This window comes from Eurosta solidaginis, chromosome 1, assembly GCF_040869045.1.
Source record: "Eurosta solidaginis isolate ZX-2024a chromosome 1, ASM4086904v1, whole genome shotgun sequence".
Taxonomy (NCBI): domain Eukaryota; kingdom Metazoa; phylum Arthropoda; class Insecta; order Diptera; family Tephritidae; genus Eurosta; species Eurosta solidaginis.
Window position 1 is genome coordinate 165,831,932 of NC_090319.1, and position 14,379 is coordinate 165,846,310.

At 43.6% G+C, this 14,379-nt stretch overlaps 1 long non-coding RNA gene across 1 annotated transcript in view; it reads right to left on the minus strand.

Moving 5' to 3' along the window:
• Positions 1-1,655: 1,655 nt before the first annotated feature.
• The window catches only part of LOC137239490 (uncharacterized), a 28,947-nt gene continuing 16,223 nt past the window's right edge, over positions 1,656-14,379 (minus strand). The window contains exon 3 of the long non-coding RNA XR_010949396.1: positions 1,656-1,964. This is a non-coding gene — a long non-coding RNA (uncharacterized lncRNA). The remainder of the gene's footprint in view (positions 1,965-14,379) is intronic.

Consider the following 14,379-nt stretch of genomic DNA (forward strand, 5'->3'; position numbering starts at 1 on the left):
TGCAGCAATGCTGAACAAAGTTGTTCCACATCTGCATGTTAATGGATGCCTTTGTCACATTTCAAATCTAGCTTCAATGACCGCTTGTAATGTATTTCCCAACAAAATTGATACATTTTTAAAAGACGTAAACTATCATTTTTGGATAAACTCCTGCTGGACGGCAGACTTTCAGAGTTTTCAAGAACATTTCGGTACAGAAATGCATGTTATACTAAAGTACGCCCCCACAAGGTGTCTTTCTGGACAAGCAGTCATAGATACAATTCTTGAGCAATGGGATACCCCCAGGTATTATTTAAAACTTTCTGTATTTGAAAATAAAAGCAGTAATCAAAATATTAATCTTATATCTGAAAATTTTCAAAGTACTTTTTATAAAGTAGGTATATTTTACATTTCTTTCTTATTACCAAATTAAAAATTTTATAAAAATACCTTATTTAGACTCCAGTCCCATTTGGATGTTAAATATTGATTCAGACGAAAATCACTTAACCCCAGATGAACTTTACTGTGGTGTTAATGTGGATATTATTCTATCAAACAACCTTTTCGAAAAAGATGACGTACACATATTTAAGAGCTGTGATAAACAATTTTATATAAAATTTTGTAGTACCTTATTATAGAAAGTTAATTTAAATGATAAAACTTTGTTGTGGGCTGCAAAGCTTTCACCATAAAGTTTTTTAAGCGGCGAAACAAATAGTATTGTGCCTTTAGTTATCGACTTGTTTCCGAAATCTGAATTTGATGAAATAGAGAAAATTAATTCCGAATTTAGAGCTTTAGCAGAGAATTAGAGCCTTAAAAATTCAAGAATTTAAATATATGCAGCTTTTGGGCAGAATTAAGATCAGTTAAAAATGAATTAAACGCACATATGTTTTCTAATATTTATAGAATAGTGCAAGGCGTATTGGCGATACCACATTCATCCACAAACGTAGAAAGGATATGTTTTATACAAAATTTAATAAAAACTAAGGGCAGAAATATATTTCAAATAAACGCAGTTTCGAATTTAATAAAAACTAAAGACTCGATGAAATCAGCTAACAGTAGTTGTCATAATATAGATACGAAAAAAAGCTTTTTGTCAACTGAGGTATTTAAAGAACTCAAAGAGTTTACAGTTTTTGGATAAAGAAGCAGACCACAGATAGGGCGCGCTCGTAATAATGGTGGGGAGAGAAGAAAAGAAAATACACAAACGAATTCGTTATAAAAAAGTGAACAATAATATTTATTAAAATACATGGAAATGCAAATTCAACGTTAGTCCACTTAATCACAATAAATGGAATTGGTTAGAAAAAGATACACAGCAATGTTTCTTGAAATAAGATTAAATGCAAATGCAAAGTTAATCTACTTAATCACAATTCCATGAATTCGTTAGAAAATAAAATGAAAGTAAAAGCAATTGCAAAGATAATCCACTTACTCACATTCAATATTTCCGATGACGGAGGTGCAAAAATGAATTTTAGAATTTTTAATATAATTGAAAGACTTACCTTCGGTGGCTTGGCTGCTGGCGGTTTCTTAGACGTTCGCAAAAGAAGTGAAAGAGGTAAAAAACCTTTTGTTCGTGGTCACCGCCGAATCCTAGGCTTAACTATTATCCGGCGGGGTAAACGGTTATCGGTATAAACCGATATGTATAAATGAAAGATGTGGGGTAAAAGGACAACGAAAAGAAAAAGTTAAGTAATACGAGGGTGCACCGCCATATTTAGGCTTGTGGCCTAAACATGCCGGCCCCCTTGCGGCGAGCAACTTCGAAACGATCGTAACGCCCCAACAACCAAGTCCCAAAGGGCTCGCGAGAACGAATCTCAACTTAAAATTAACGAATCTCAACTTAAATTTAGCCCCGCTGTAAATGCGTATGGAAGAAAAATAGTGTGACCAGGATACATAATTCGACCGACGCCAGACGCTTCTCCGTGGGATTCCTGTGAATAAAGAGATGTTAGTCGAAATAGACATGGGTTGATTTTAGTGCACTTTACTTATTGAATGGACAGATACCTGATTATTGCTGGTGGGCTCCAGACACTACCAACCCGAATATGGTGGCTTGAGTCAGCAGCCCGCCGACGTTCGACAGTGGTGTGCCGCTAACCATTAGGCTGGCGTAGACGTCGGCACCTAGTGTGAGCCGGACCGGTGTAGACCGGTGGAAAGCTGGATCCGCCAGCTTCATAAATTGGAATGCCGTGGCTACTGATGGATCCAGAGTTGCTGTCGGACTAAGCCGTGAATATCGCGACACCACTGTGGCCTGGGTCGTCACTGCTCCCGTTACCCCGTACTTCCCTCGCAGAACAAGCGTGCACTTCACGTGATAGGACGTGCCGGTACGCTCTAACCCGAGGTCCTTTGCGAGATTTGCATCGATGATTGAATTCGGAGCGCACGGATCGATAAGGGCGCGTACTGCGTGGAGCTTCCCTCCTGCTGCTATCCGAACGACCGCCGTTGGAGCTATGGCTACAAATGCGCATGTAATGGTTGTTGCTAGAGGCGTCTCCCGGAGGCGTCCTGTTTGGAAGCCGGCTGGCGTTGTTGGTTAGCGCGCGAGCGTGGTTACTTGGTTACGAGCATTATACGGCCCTGCCAATTAAGCGTCGTGACGAGCGGGACGGACGCGGTTCCGCGTCGCCACGGCGCCCCCCGGCAGAGCGGTGCGATGGGGGGAAAGGACGTGTCTCCCCGCCATCCCCGCGTTGTAAGTTTGAAGGCTTTTCATGACGTAATAGCGGTCGGAAACGTTGTGGTCCTGAACCGCCCGGTGGTGTTGTTGCTACTATTGCAGTAGGATCTTCCCGTCGTTCGATCTCTTCGTCGGCGACGTCCGCTTCCCACCACAGGGTTTGTTCAGTGGCGTGGATGGATAGGGCTCCGTCGGAGCTCTCTTCGCCATCACTCTCATGGGACGGTGGTGGAACGTCGTCGAGGTGTGTTGACGTGTGGTGCTGCTCGTTGCACCGATGACAGCGGTCTTCGCTGGGACATGTCTTCCGTTGGTGGAATGGCGATAAGCAATTGGTGCAGTATCTCAGATCTATAATCGTCTTTAGTCGATCCATGTTCGTCATGCCCCGGTAAATTGGGCAGAGCCTTATGCTGTGCGATTTTTCACATAGCCGGCATGGGACGCTGAATGTACTGCCGCGTGCCTCCGTCTTGGCGCGTTTATGGGACAATCCAGTCATTCTGGAATATCAAATTGTTAATAGAATATTCGTAGATGCCCTTGGGTTGGGTGGCTTATGAGCGGAGACAAGGAGCTTAATAGGCTGAGCTTGTGGTTGGCGTACTCGGGATGAATAATCTGATTAAGTCAGTCTGCCGACATAATGACGTGTAGTGATTGAAACCACTGTTAGGTTTGGTAAAATTGCATTGAGATACGCGTAAAGGTATCTTTAATGTTGAAAATATTTTCATCAGAATGAAAGTTCTGATGTTGAAACAATCAAGGAGTGAAATTAAGAATTATTAAATATAGACTTAGGACAAACTATATTTTTTGGTGTTTGCCTAATACAGGCAATATGCGGTAATATACGCTACATTTGTGTAGCAGATGGTATCACGAGTTACCCGTGTATTTTCACGGCTCCTTGTAATTGCCCTAAAAAATTTGGTCACAAAGCTTACCCACGCCCATGCAAATGTCACTATGAATATAACCTTTGAATGACTGTAAAATGACTAGTCAAATGACGTCGTGCAGATAAATGTGCGACAGATGTAAAGTGGCCTTTATTCGCTGTCTGGGAACACTCTTTGTGTTGATTTGGGCCATGTTGTGTGAGAATCACAAATTGTGGTGTGTTTGTTGATTTCAACACATCCGGGCGGAAATAGCCTACACTATTGAGTGTGGTAATTTGTAGAGCTGTCAGCTGTTCACTCTTCCAATCGTTGGAATGAGTCAGCTGTGCGGTTCTGCCAATTTGGCAACGAAATGAGACATAATGGTCATGTCATGCAATCATTTAGGGACAGCTCGCGTCTGAGTCCTGACGCGACATCAACGCTGATAATTATTTCTGGAAATTTTCATTTTTTGTTTTGGGTTTTCCCATAACGTTGATTTTGTTGAATTACTATTTCGTAAAACCATTCTGACCCTTCCTTTAATTATTTTATCAATCTTAAAGATTGTATTGAAATCTCCCATTAGCTCTTCCACCGTTAAGTGTACGCTACTAAACAACGTTGAAAGGCTTGGAAATTTTGCGGTCTTATATAATTCGAAGTTATTTCTTTATAGTTCACGAAACAGTCTAAAACTAAGTTGGAGTTGAGAAGAAGACTTAACTTTTCCAAATGAAAATAATAATGGAAAGTGTGTGTTCCGAACTATATCTGTTGGTAGGGTGCGTCGGGCACCTACCTAGCTCGCGTATGACTGATCGTGCTTTTCGGATCACACGGATCCGACTTGTGGTCCCACGGTATCGCCTACAATGTGTTCACCGCTTAAGAGACCAAAAAGAGAAATGTCATACGAGTGGCAACCTTACACTATTCATTCAAACTGACCTTCATTCATGGAAATATGGATACACACATATATTGAATGAATTTATAAATAGACAAATTTCTTTCCTTTTTCCCTTGTTTTCGCTGCAGGTAACATGGATAAGTTCTCTTAGCTGATCTTTAACCGTTTGATCCAACAACGCAAACAATGTCATGCCGGTGGCTCGCATTTTTTTGAAAGTATCATTTGTACGAATGGCTCAATATGATTTAGCTCCTCAGGATCATACATTTTATTTCCATGAGACCCTTAATGATCAAATTGCAAGTTCAGTCATCAGTTCATACGATATACGTATCTGGTAGTTTTTCGGCAATTGCGCATGCATCTGCTTGAGCTGATCCACCGTCGTTAGCTATGTATAGTCCGGGGTGTGGGTGTGCTACTACCCAATAGACTTTGAACGGCAAGTTGCTATGGCACCTGCGCTAGTGGCTGGGAGTTCTGTCTTCATTGAACGGGATTTCGTCAATATTGCTTTGCGCTTCACTACCATTCTACCAAGTGCGGACTCTTGCACAACACCTTAGTCGTCGTAATTCACTGCTGCACGACAATATCACCCAATCGGAAGCAATAAATAATTACCTGCATTCGATCTTGACATCTCCCTAAAAGCAGGTTCAAGCTGAAGCAGGTAACTTTCGACGAACTAATTCCTTCAGCTAAATAATCCCTTGCCGCCTTTCCAGATCGTTTACACATCAAGCCGTTAGAGGTGGCGAGAGGCGACAGACTTTGCTTGATGGGTATGCAAAAGGGAAAAAGGGCGGCTATCATATTGTCTACGAATTGGGGTACACCAAACTATTGCCCGGGTTGTGTTTACCGACTGCAGCTTGTGGTTCGACCGTAGCGCTGTGAAGGGTTTTCTACAACGCTATGTGGACAACGAACATGAGCTCGAGTACGATTGGGTTTCGCTGCTCAAAGCAGTAAACTCAATCTCATTTGGATGGATGTCCATGGCGACTGTTACCTTACGCGTGCATTCCCAGAGGTGGTGTGGTGGATAGAGGCAGCGTCACTCGTATCTTTGAAAGTAGCCAGAAGAGCGACACACCACCGCTGTGACGACACCATAAGCGCTTTACTTTATTTGAATTGCTAACGAACGGACCTACAATGATTGAACTCCCAATTTGACAATTTCATATAATCAAGGTCCGGAGTCAGCTGCTATGTTTTATAATATATCGTAAAAAGGTTGAGAAAACAGCGCAGGAGTTAGTAAAGAAAAATTAAAAAGGTTAAAATGGCTTCTAGACCTTATTAAATTAAAGCACAATCAAATGCATAAATGCCCATGAAGTGAGTGCTCTTTGACAACAAGTGATCTTGTGGAAATCATGTGTATTGTCATCGATACTATACTGTGAGTGTGAACAAAATCCCAGTATGCCTAAATGTAGTGCGCGACCTAAAGGCGATAGGCAAACTGCCCAAAGAATGATTTGATATGTGAATAGGTGGATTGTCGCCGTACATTCGTACCAACCGTTACACTTCAGGACCACATTACCTCATTTGAGTATGAAATTCAAATCACCGAATCTTGCCCGGAGGTGAGAATTATCACACCAGCAATCCTGAGGTAAGTGCAGCAATTGTTACTTGTTATTTTGGGTTGGTTCCGGTTTTGATTTTAATAGATTTTATATTAGAACCAATGGGTTGTCCCTTCCCTTGTTTCTGCAATGCTGATACCTCCGCCTTTAGGGTAGTTAAAGAGGATAATCTTTGAACACCATAAGGAATTGCAGAGTTTGAATAGTTCCACATATAGTTCGCAAATTGAAGGGGAGCAACAGAAACAGTTCAAAATTGGTGAAGTAAGCCTCTTGATGGCATGCAATTCTGTGCTTTCAAAAAAAATATCTATGTACTTCAAACGTTTTATCGATTCTCAATGTGCAACTTTCTTTGCACGCGACTCCCCAATTGTCAAAATGCTGCCGTGACCTAAAATCCACATTTTGCATGATACATTGAGGTGGGACGAAATGTAGGGGGTTTTTGAAACAGTAAACTTGAATGCTTGATTTCCTAAAACTGTTGTTCTAGTACATTTGTGTTGCTGGAAAGAGGGTGACCATAGACACGTTACAATTTTTTTGTGTTTTTGCGAAGGAAATGTGGTATTCCGAAATCTTTCCAACCATTAATAAAAGTTACATCTATGTATGTATATATGTATATCTACCTATAATGTTGAAATACACGCTAGTTCAGTGTTTTACTTTGTTCTGTCTGACGTAGTAGCACAATCGGCTTATCGGATTATAACCAGCGCCAGACTGGTACTATGTAAACGTACGTTTTGAACTCATTTGTAACTAGCTGGAACTGGCTATATCGACTGACGGTCGATAGATAATGGAAATGATTGAAAGTCTTATCAAAACATAAAGCCGGGCCGATTGCGTGACAATTCTTCGCTAAATAATACCCAATTTGGTTGGGTTTACCGGGTAATGGAAGATCATTCTGGTTCAGATCGGTGGCCGATGCTTTTGAAAGAAGGTTTCTATCACCAATTAGAAGGTACCTTTATAGTATGTACGCTTCTCAATGGTCAGCGTTTAATGCCTATCACCTCTTATTGGCTTCCAGCGGGCAGCGCGAAAGTAGTTTTCTTTTGCATTGCATGCCGTCGCGCGCACTTCGTTCATAACTGGCCAAAATGTTTGAAAATGTTGGTATTTACACAGAGCCTTTTATCGATTGTTCTTCCTTGTATATACGCCGAAACATGCCAGGAAGAGATTTGGCTTATCAGACTGTTCTGCAGGCATTTAATTTTTCGAAATATTGGACCGAATAAGGTGGGCCTGCACAATTTAGTCGTTGCGAAGTGTGCGCTAGTATTTACTAACTTAGCTTTAAATGCAATATTTAAATTTTCTGAGCAAATATTTTATGAACAGGTGATCCAAATTAAGTAAGCTAAGCGTACCCTTACCTATTGAATCGTGCAATACTTTTCCCAATGCTATCTTCTTCTGTTTCAGGGTGAATTGGTGCTCGCGCTGGCAGTTCTTTTGGGAATACATTTTTTTGCCAGGGAGGTCCGAGTTTGATTAAAATACCTGTGGCCAATTTCGGCCGGAGGGCAACATCCCGCGGCGCGTTTTAAGCACGCGGATCTCTAGGAAGAAGAGTCATTGGAATAGGGGGTTTGTGCTACGCATACCCTTGCATATATACATATGATATATATGCATGTCCGTTTATGTAACCGAGTGGTTATAGGCGCCTGGACTGACGGATGGTTTTGATTCATTCAGTTTACGGGCGGAAGGATACGATACGAGATGAAGTGAGTTGAGTGTTTTCCCCGGTTCATATTTTCTCTGGGTGTAATTGTTGCAAACAGATTAAAAGGTATGATGTTAACTATATTACCTTACGGTAATAAAATATTAGATGTTTTAAGACAAAATCGTGCTTATTGATTAATTGGTATTCTGTGGCAGATAATGGATCTGCGTTAGGATTGTGTTGGCCTCGTTCGGGGTGAACGAGAGCTGGGTTGAGAGAGTTGTTGGCCTCGTTCGGGGTGAACGAGTGCTGGGCTAGGGGGTTGGTTGGTGGCCTCGTTCGGGGGGAACGAGAGCTGGGTTACGGGGTTATAACGGTTGGGAGTTACAAGTCACCCTCACTGGAGGGTGGTAGCAGGACCAATTTCGTGATTGGTCTGGTGCTTTGTCCCCTTGCCGTATCCAGTTCGACGACTCGAACTCGGTTATCGGGGCCATAGTGAAGATTGGCTATCCGACCTAGTCTCCATTCGTTAGGAGGCAGATTATCCTCCTTAATGACTACTAGGTCTCCCTGTTTAAGGTTTGATTGTGGATGCTTCCACTTAACGCGCTTCTGCAATTCGGTGAGATACTCCGATTTCCACCGTTTGCAGAAGGTTTGATGCAGCGCCTTAAGTTTTTCCCATCGATTGACGAGTGATGCGCGATTCTCGCTGACGTCGATCTCCGGTGGAGCTAACAGGTGCCCTCCAACGAGGAAATGGCCTGGAGTAAGGGGCTCCAAATTAGACGGCTCGTTGGAGGAGGGGCTTAACGGTCGAAAATTGAGACAGGGCTCGATTCGACAAAGTAGTGTGCTGAACTCTTCAAGGGTAAATTTGTGACCCAAAGCGATCTTCTTGAAGTGGTTCTTGAAGCTTTTGACCCCTGCCTCCCATAGTCCGCCCATGTGAGGAGCTCCTGGTGGTATGAAATGCCATGTCAGGTTTTGGTGACTGTACTTGGATAAAGTTTGGTTGCGACCGTCCGCCAGGAAAGCTTTGAGTTCTGAGCGGAGAGCTCTGGAAGCTCCGACAAAGTTGGTTCCGTTGTCGGAGTAGATGTTCTTTGGACATCCTCCGAGAGATCCGAGCGACAAACCTATCGAAAGCTGCCAGGAATGCGGCAGTACTGAGGTCACTAGTGGCTTCCAAGTGGATCGCTTTGGTTGCAAAGCAAACAAAGAGGCAGACGTAACCCTTTGACATGCGGCATCCTCTTCCGCTATAAGATTTGATGTCAAATGGTCCGGCAAAGTCTACTCCCGCATTGGTGAAAGCCCTCGGAAAGGTGGTTCGTTCTGGGGGTAGATCTCCCATAACTTGGGTTTGGGTCCGTTTGCGGAATATTGTGCACGTTTTGCAATTATGTATGACCGATCGGATCATATTTTTTACACTAGGGATCCAATATTGTGTGCGTAGGCGACGAAACATAAGTTGGTTCTCCCCATGCAGGGTGTCTTTATGGATGAACTGGACAAGAAGTCGTGTGAGCCGGCAGTCATACGGCAGAATGATCGGGTGCCGTTCACTGTAGGGAATATCCTTGGCCCCTGAAAGACGACCGCCCACCCTCAATATGCCCTTTTCATCGACAAGGGGGGTAAGAGGGAGGACTTCACTCTTTGAGCCGATGAGCTTCCCGGCATTTAAACTCGAAAGTTCCTCCGAATAGTGCCTCCGTTGGTAGAAAGCTATTAACTGACTTGTCGTGGCCTGGATTTCATCGGGTGAAATGAAGTGCGATGCCGCTTTAAAGGAAGATTTTGTCTTAGGATTGGTTCTTTGGATAAATCTTCGAACATACGATATGACCCTCAAGGCCCTGGATAAATTGGAAAACCGTTCGAGGATGTCGTCTTTCTCTTTTATTTTTGAAGTTGTATGAACCTGCACCCGTTTCTCCTCTATGTTAGTCCGATAGTCCTTTTCTTGTATTGGCCATTCTGTCTTATCTTCTTGTAACCAAGAAGGTCCCTGCAACCACAAAGAGTTATTGACTAACTCCTTCGCTGATAGTCCTCGGCTAGCCAGGTCTGCAGGATTGGTTGCGGATTCAACGTGGTGCCAGGATTTGTTTCCTAGCTTTTGACCCCTGCCTCCCATAGTCCGCCCATGTGAGGAGCTCCTGGTGGTATGAAATGCCATGTCAGGTTTTGGTGACTGTACTTGGATAAAGTTTGGTTGCGACCGTCCGCCAGGAAAGCTTTGAGTTCTGAGCGGAGAGCTCTGGAAGCTCCGACAAAGTTGGTTCCGTTGTCGGAGTAGATGTTCTTTGGACATCCTCCGAGAGATCCGAGCGACAAACCTATCGAAAGCTGCCAGGAATGCGGCAGTACTGAGGTCACTAGTGGCTTCCAAGTGGATCGCTTTGGTTGCAAAGCAAACAAAGAGGCAGACGTAACCCTTTGACATGCGGCATCCTCTTCCGCTATAAGATTTGATGTCAAATGGTCCGGCAAAGTCTACTCCCGCATTGGTGAAAGCCCTCGAAAAGGTGGTTCGTTCTGGGGGTAGATCTCCCATAACTTGGGTTTGGGTCCGTTTGCGGAATATTGTGCACGTTTTGCAATTATGTATGACCGATCGGATCATATTTTTTACACTAGGGATCCAATATTGTGTGCGTAGGCGACGAAACATAAGTTGGTTCTCCCCATGCAGGGTGTCTTTATGGATGAACTGGACAAGAAGTCGTGTGAGCCGGCAGTCATACGGCAGAATGATCGGGTGCCGTTCACTGTAGGGAAGATCCTTGGCCCCTGAAAGACGACCGCCCACCCTCAATATGCCCTTTTCATCGACAAGGGGGGTAAGAGGGAGGACTTCACTCTTTAAGCCGATGAGCTTCCCGGCATTTAAACTCGAAAGTTCCTCCGAATAGTGCCTCCGTTGGTAGAAAGCTATTAACTGACTTGTCGTGGCCTGGATTTCATCGGGTGAAATGAAGTGCGATGCCGCTTTAAAGGAAGATTTTGTCTTAGGATTGGTTCTTTGGATAAATCTTCGAACATACGATATGACCCTCAAGGCCCTGGATAAATTGGAAAACCGTTCGAGGATGTCGTCTTTCTCTTTTATTTTTGAAGTTGTATGGACCTGCACCCGTTTCTCCTCTATGTTAGTCCGATAGTCCTTTTCTTGTATTGGCCATTCTGTCTTATCTTCTTGTAACCAAGAAGGTCCCTGCCACCACAGAGTTATTGACTAACTCCTTCGCTGATAGTCCTCGGCTAGCCAGGTCTGCAGGATTGGTTGCGGATTCAACGTGGTGCCAGGATTTGTTTCCTACGTTTTCTACTATTTTCGTTACTCGATGAGCGACAAAGGTTGACCAAGAACAAGGGGGTTTTCTTATCCATGCCAAAACAATCGTGGAGTCTGTCCATAGGTGTAGATTGAAATTTTCTAAATGCAGATTTTCACGCACTGATTCGATGGTTTCGGCCAGCAACACTGCACCGCATAGCTCCAATCGGGGTAAGGAAATTGTTTTAACGGGTGCTACTCTTGTTTTTGCTATTAATAAGTTAACGTAGACCTCATCCTTTATCTTTGCTCGTAAAAAGACTGTCGCGGCGTAAGCTTTTTCAGAGGCGTCGCAAAAGCCGTGTATTTCAACGTCGTTGGTTGGCGTAAAATACACCCAACGTGGGATACGAATTCCGTTAATGGAGGGGTATTCCTGCATAAAATTATGCCATCGGTCTAGGGTTCCTGCCGACACTGGTTCGTCCCAGTCAGTCCCTTCTAGCCAATCGCTTTGCATAATGATTTTGGCAACAACGACGACTGGGGCGAGCCAACCTAGAGGATCAAAAAGTTTAGCGATTGCAGAAAGTATTGCCCTTTTCGTTAACATGTCCCGATTTTCAATTGGTTTTGCGGTGAAGTAAAAATAATCCGCATGCGCGTTCCATCGAATTCCAAAAAGTCTTCGTTGAGCAGATGAGGTTTGGGTATCCCTTCAAGTATTCTTGAGCAATTTGACGTCCATTTGCGGAGGGAAAAACCAGCGGACTGTAAAGCATCTGTGATTTCATCGCGAGCTTTGAGTGTGGATTCGATGCTATGTCCCCCGGCTAGAACGTCATCGACGTATATACCTGTCCGTAAGATATCTGCGGCAATGGGTAATGAAGTTTCAACGTCGTCTGCTAGTTGGTGCAGTGTCCTTATCGCCAGATAAGGAGCACAATTGACTGCAAAGGTGACTGTCTTTAATTCGTAGACGCTGATAGGGTCACTAGGATTGTTGCGAAAAACTATTCTCTGGAATTGTGTTTGGTTTGGCTTTACCCATATCTGCCGGTACATCTTTTCGATGTCGCTATTAAAAACATATTTAAAGAATCTCCATCGAAGGAGTAGAATCGTTAAGTCGGCCTGAAGCACTGGGCCTGTATAAAGTACGTCGTTTAGGCTTGTGCCATTGGCTGTGGGACACGAAGCGTTGAACACCACACGAACTTTGGTCGTGGTGCTTTCCTCTTTTATAACCGCATGATGGGGTAAGAAATAGCAATCGGTCACGTGGGGTGGTATGATTTTTGGAACTTTTGATATATGTCCCAATGTCTCATATTCCGCTAGTACCCTGTTGTATTCTGTCTGTAGGGCCGGCGTCTTGGCTAGGCGCGTCTCATTCCGGTAGAATTGGGAGCATACGCCGTTTAGGGAAGGCCCTAAGGAGACGTTGTTAGGAAAATCCTGTTTAAAAGGAAGGGCGACAGTACATTTGCCATCGGAGTTTGTTTCTGTTGTAGCTTTGAAAAGTTCCTCACAATAGGCATTATCTTTGTTAAGTGCCCTTTTCTTAAGTACGTTTTCAAGTTCCCAGAAAGCGGTTAGTTGCTTGTCTAGGCTGATTTCATTAAACAAGGATACCCGTGTATTAGTTGGGTGAGGTACTTCTGCACGACCAGTTAGAATCCAACCAAAGACGGTTTCTTGGGCGAGAAGCGTATTTAGAACGTTCTTCCTTATACCGTTCAGTATTATCTGGGGATAAATGTCGCCTCCAAGTATGAGGTCGACTGGTTCATTAATGAAGAACCTCTTATCCGCCAGAATCAGATCAGGAAACGCTTGTCGAGTCGTTGCGCTAACTTGGCAAGTCGGAAGGTCCCCTGTTAATTGAGGCAGGACTAGGACCACTGTATCGATGCTCACTAAGGGGTCTATCAGCGATCCTAACGTGATCACACATGATTCCTTTACCTGTGCAGATGGTGTATTACTTATTCCTGACACTTGCACATGCAGACGTTTGGATGGAAGGTTTATTCGCTTTTTTAGTCTTTCTGTTATGAAAGAGCATTCGGACCCAGAGTCTATCAGCGCTCTGGGGGAAAATTTTACTCCATTATAGTGTATATTAACACGTGCTGTTCCTAATAACACCCCTTTAGTGGTGTTGGCATGACACGAAGAGACGTTATTAGCATTATCTTGCCTTTTTTCAGACTCCATCCTTGCCCTAGCCTGCTGTGAGGTTGAAGGTGTATTGTCGGTGGCGTTTTGAGTCCACCTTTGAGGAGTTGTCTTTGGTTGTGCTGTCGGAAGATGGATCAAGGTGTTGTGCCTTGCAGGGCACGTGCTGCAATTAAATTGGCTAGTGCATCGTGTCACGGTGTGTCCACCCGACAGACAATTCAGACAGTAACTATTGTTTTTTACAAATTCGATTTTCCCTGACGTAGACAACCTACGGAATGTTTGGCAATTTTGGTACGCTTGCTTGGTAAACCCCAAGTTTCGTAGAATTTTCCCTAGAATGCGAACTCTGACTTTTGGGTGTTTTTGTTATTTTATTACCCCTAAGATCGGAAACCGTCTCTAATGTCTGGAAGCGATTGGACAGGAATTTGTCCATATCCTCCCATTTCGGAATATCTGTTTTTCGTTCTACGGTCTGTTCCCAAAGAGCCAGTGTAGATTCAGGGAGTTTTGTGGAGCATAAGTAAGTTATAATTGCATCCCAATTTGTGATGTCAATATTATGCCATTGTAGCGCAGAAATGCAATTGTTGATCTCACGTTGCAATTTTTTAATTGATGTTCCACACTCCTGCTCGACTGCCGTCAGATTAAATAAAAGTTTTAGTTGTGTGTTGAAGAGGATACATTTATTTTCGTACCTGTCGCTTAGATTTTTCCAGGCGGTTGCAAAACCCTCGTTTGTTAATGAGCACCTTCCCACTATTTCTTTGCCTCCCCTTGCGTTTTTTGTTTTAAATAATATAATTTCTCGACATCCTTTAGATCAGTATTGTGGATGTATATCGCCGTGAACATATCTCTAAAGGCTGGCCAGGAAAGGTAGTCGCCTTTAAATACATCGGTGTCACAAGGCGGCAGCCGCATTTTATGTCCCCGGCGCGAAGAATCTTCATCCTTTGCTTCATCCTTGGCCGGCTGTGGGGTGATGGCTTCGGCTTCAGCCGCCACAGCAGACATGCATTGCAGGTAGCATGCAAAGCAACTTTTATTCTTCTTTCTTAATGAG